Here is a 5,281-nt window from a genome sequence, read left to right as displayed (position 1 = left end):
TGGAGTTTTGTGGCCCCGCTTGCAGCTATGTGCCACCATTGATTGCTATGGCAAGGGAGGGCACCAGGATGAGGTCTCTTGTTATCTGGTGTGCTCCCTGGGGCATTTGGTGGGCCGCTGTGAGATACAGGAAGCCTGGACTAGATGGGCCTATGGCCTGATCCAGTGGGGCTGTTCTTATGTTCTTATGCTAGCCAAGTGCCAATTCTCCTGTGTGGCTTTTATGATTGTGACCTGATGTGAAACCTCATACCTCAACAGGTGGGAAACCCTGGCCTCAAGTGGGAATCCCAGGCCTCTGACTGGCCCGCTTGGAGGCAGGCTGTGCAGCATGGCCTTTTCTAGTTTGAAGAGACACTTGGCCAACAGTCTGAGGCAAAGAGGCAAAGAAGGAAGGCCCATAGCCAGGGAGACAGACCAGGGACAGACTGCACTTGCTCCCAGTGTGGAAGGGATTGTCACTCCCGAATCGGCCTTTTCAGCCACACTAGACGCTGTTCCAGAACCACCATTCAGAGCATGGTACCAGAGTCTTTCGAGACTTAAAGTTGCCAATAGTTTGATATGAAAGGAATTGAATGCAGTCTGTTTTGGAAACACAGAAGTGCTGGGCTGATGTTTCCTGAAAGCCATACTTGATTTGGGCCCTTTTGTTATAGATGTGAGAGGCAGCCTTTATTTTTATTTAGCTTCAGCATTTTTATACCACTTTTCCTCCAAGGAGGTCAGGGTGGTGAACATGGTTCCTTCCATGTCCTTTTGTTCTCACAGCAGCCCTGTGAGATAGGTAAGGCTGAGAGTGACTGGTCCAAGGTCACCCAAGGGGCTTGGCTGAGTAGGGATTTGAACATGGGTCTTCCAAGTCTAACTCCTGAACCACTACCCCATCCTGGCTCTCCATTAGAAGTATTGAGAGCAAAAGGGAGACTGACTGGAGCTGTGGCCTTGTCTCAGTGGCGGAGCCTGGTGGGACATTTCATTTGGTGACGAAGGCTAAAAGAGGAACTTGACTGAATGGCAAAGTGATGGAACTGGGCAGGTTTCAGAGAGGAGTAAGTACACCTTTGGAATAGGAGAGTACCAGGGGTGTAAGCAAAGAGGAGAATTTAATAGGAGACAATCAATAATGCAGGAAGGGTGATTTTAAAACTTAGGGGAAGCTGTCGCTGGGCAAGCAGTTAATAAGAGTAAATAACAGGGCTGCCCATTCAATAAGACACTGAACACTGACTTGCTGCCAACTTGCTCCTGATACGCAGGTGGGCACCTTCAGTCCTGGATCTCGGCAGCAGAGAAGAACGGGGACAAGAGCTTGGAAGCTGATGGACTGGGGGAGAGCAAGAGCTGCGCTTGTGCCTTGGTCCAGAACTGTTTCTAAGAGCTGAAATGCATGAGCTGCAGCTTCCTGTGGGCTACCTGTTGCACTACTGCAGACGGAAATGGGGGAGGAATTGAATCTCTGAATGCTTCCCCATGTAAGAAGGAAGTCCTTGCACCTACAACATTTGCATGTCAGAGAGAAGAGATTACACTGCACATCTCCCTCCCTCCCTCACGTGCTTGTTTTGCCTTTGCGGAGAACTCTTTTCTTACATGGGAGAGCATTCAGATATGTGGGATCCTCACCTTGTTGTTTGAAGTGGTACAGCCCAACAACAGACACCTCCTAATGTGGCATCCCTGCGAAACTCAGCATCTTGACTCCTACCAGTGCCTGATGGTGGCTGTGATGGCTTCAGTATCTGTAAAGCAGAGGGTGCCATTTTCACTGGAACCAGAGCTTGGGAATTGGGTTTACCAGTCCTTATGATCTGTGGAGTGATCAAATCCTTTTTAAAAGGCCACTCGTTTGATAGGCTGTTGCAGTATCCTGTGGCATTGAGTTCCATCAGTGGGTTGCACATGATGTACAGAAAATGGAAACCAGGGTGACTGGGACGTTGGAGCAAATGTCTTCCTTATGCTAAAGCGTTCAGGGTTTAGCAAAAAGAAGAGTAAATAACAACGACGACGACTACAACAACATCAGTAAGTCAGTAAGTAATGTCAGTAAGTGTAAAGTCATGCACGTTGGGGCAAAAAATCAAAACTTTAGATATAGGCTGATGGGTTCTGAGCTGTCTGTGACAGATCAGGAGAGAGATCTTGGGGTGGTGGTGGACAGGTCGATGAAAGTGTCCACCCAATGTGCGGCGGCAGTGAAGAAGGCCAATTCTATGCTTGGGATCATTAGGAAGGGTATTGAGAACAAAACAGCTAATATTATAATGCCATTGTACAAATCTTTGGTAAGGCCACACCTGGAGTATTGTGTCCAGTTCTGGTCGCCGCATCTCAAAAAAGACATAGTGGAAATGGAAAAGGTGCAAAAGAGAGCGACTAAGATGATTACGGGGCTGGGGCACCTTCCTTATGAGGAAAGGCTGCGGTGTTTGGGCCTCTTCAGCCTAGAAAAGAGACGCCTGAGGGGGGACATGATTGAGACATACAAAATTATGCAGGGAATGGACAGAGTGGATAGGGAGATGCTCTTTACACTCTCACATAATACCAGAACCAGGGGACATCCACTAAAATTGAGTGTTGGGCGGGTTAGGACAGACAAAAGAAAATATTTCTTGACTCAGCATGTGGTCGGTCTGTGGAACTCCTTGCCACAGGATGTGGTGCTGGCGTCTAGCCTAGACGCCTTTAAAAGGGGATTGGACAAGTTTCTGGAGGAAACATCCATTATGGGGTACAAGCCATGATGTGTATGCGCAACCTCCTGATTTTGGAAATGGGTTATGTCGGAATGCCAGATGCAAGGGAGGGCACCAGGATGAGGTCTCTTGTTATCTGGTGTGCTCCCTGGGGCATTTGGTGGGCTGCTGTGAGATACAGGAAGCTGGACTAGATGGGCCTATGGCCTGATCCAGTGGGGCTGTTCATATGTAACAACATTTTTACCCCGCCTTTCTCCCCAAAGGGACTCAAGGCGGCTTACAACAGGTTAAAACAGATTAAAAACATAATTTAAAAACAGATAAAAGCATATTAACACATATCATAAAAACAGTAGTCAGATAAAAAGTAGTAAAAAGGTAAAAAGAGCATAGAGCAGCAAGTCATAAAAGAATCAGGCCTGTAAAAAATTAAAAGATGTTGAAAAGATGTTAAAAAGGCCGAGAACTCAGCAGGCTTGTTTAAACAGAAGGGTCTTCAGGCCTCACCGAAAAGTCTCAAGAGAGGGAGCCATTCTTAAGTCAAGGGGAAGGGAATTCCATAGCATTGGTGCCACTTCTGAGAAGGCCCTATTTCTTGCCGCCGCCCCACGTACCTCCCTAGGCGGCGGCACTTGCAAAAAGACCTTCTCTGATGACCTAAGAGGACGAGCCGGATTGTACGGAAGTAGGCGATCTCTAAGATACCCTGGATGTAAAAGATGTGATAGATGTTTAAAAAATCATGTATAATGTGGAGAAAGTGGATAGCGAGGCATTTTTCTCCTTCATAACTCTAGAACTCAAGGCAGTTATACCTTGAATTGATTGACAACAAATTTAAAAACAATATACAGGTACCTCTTCATATAATGGGTAATTCATGAAATCTGCTGCACAAGATGTGAGAAGCAGGTTGCTGGATGAGATGGACCTGACAAGCACCCTGTTCCTAACACCCAGTGGCAATGAGTTCCATAGTCAACTGCACCCTGAGTGAAGGAGTCCATTCTTTAGTTCTGAAGGTGTCCATTCTTTAGTTCTTAGAGGGACAGAACCTTGGGGTGGTCTTAATGTGTATGCCATGTATAAACCCAGTGTTCAAGTTCACGGTGTTCAAATTCTAGCAGCAGATATGACTAGCTGAGCCGAGACACGTGGCATTGGGGAAAGCAGGCACTGGGAATTCCTGTGAACATGAGGACTGCTTTAAGAACATCTAGACCTGCCAGATATTGAGCATGGAGTATTTAAAGGGACTGTTGGTCTTACTCCAGGCATGCTGTTCTCTTTTGCACTTGTTGAGTGATGGAGGGTTGGAGAGATTCCATTACCAAGCTATCCCCTTGAAGAAGGAGCTATGAAATCTAATTTATTTGATTATAAATCCTGGTTAATGAAAATATTATTCTAGTGGTGGGAGTTGGGCAGAGGGCCTTGGACCATGTATAAAGAACTCGGTGCGTTAAAAGAGATTAGCAGAGTTGCAAAATCTAGTTGCTTATAATGAGCTCTTTTAACTACCCTGATATTAATTTGCTCTATGGTACACTGGGCATGGATTGGAAGATAAATTTGTTATTATGGACACAATCTTTTTAAGAGGGCTTGCTTGGGCACTTACCAGATTTTTGGGAATTCCAGATGTTGTCTGGGGAAAAAATAGGAGTACAAGCTGCATCTGCTGCCATTATGCAAAGCCCAGATCTCAAGTGACAGACTCTCTCGGCAGACACCTTCTTGTGGCAGTAAGAAAACCCAAGAGGGAAGAGTTTTTCCTTTCTTGGAAGCATGGCTGTTGGCAGAGGAGGCACCATCTTGGATGTTCCTCTGTTGTGGTGTTTTATTCAGCTAACTAGTGGCATCCTCGTGGCGCTTTCCAAAAAGCGAGTAAATGGGTCTCTGCCCCAAAGGGTTTGCAATCTAAAATAGACCCATGGGTGACAATGATGGAGGGTAAATGCTAAGTGGAGATAAACTGGGAAAGAAGGAGCAATTATTTTCAGCTTGCCAGTTTTTGTGTTTCGAGGTTTGGAGAGGAAGAGATTTTAGGTTTGCATTCAGGTTTGGATTCTTGGGAGGGAGATGGGAATCTTATCTGATTCTGGTCAGATCCTGGTTTGATTTCTGGCCAACAGTACCCAGCTCATTTAAGACTTAAAGGCAAGAACCAGAAGCACCTTAAAATAGGCTGTGCTGGTGCTTCTGTGTAAGTCTGCCCCGGGAGTGGCAAGAGACCAGTGTGTTAATGGGGGGGGGGGAAGAGAACTTCCTTCACCTGCTGTGATCATGTTGAATCCCTGGGCTGATGAGCTCATCTCCGCTGGTGCTCCAGAGCACCTTGAGATCAGATCCACACGGCTAGGCCATTAAAACAATACGCTATCTTGTTTATAACCAATTGATTAACGGACACGCCATTTCAGCATGGGGTGCCGTGGCGCAACAGAGATGAATTGTGTGCTATCCAAGATGTCATCTTCGACTGCATTACCCAAGTCGAGAGGCATCCAGGGATGGTTTACAACTGCCGTCTCCGTTACAGAACGCACTTTAGCCAGAGATGGGGCCAATTAAAG

The sequence above is a fragment of the Tiliqua scincoides genome, chromosome 11, assembly GCF_035046505.1.
Source record: "Tiliqua scincoides isolate rTilSci1 chromosome 11, rTilSci1.hap2, whole genome shotgun sequence".
Lineage (NCBI taxonomy): Eukaryota > Metazoa > Chordata > Lepidosauria > Squamata > Scincidae > Tiliqua > Tiliqua scincoides.
This window is presented reverse-complemented; position numbering follows the sequence as displayed.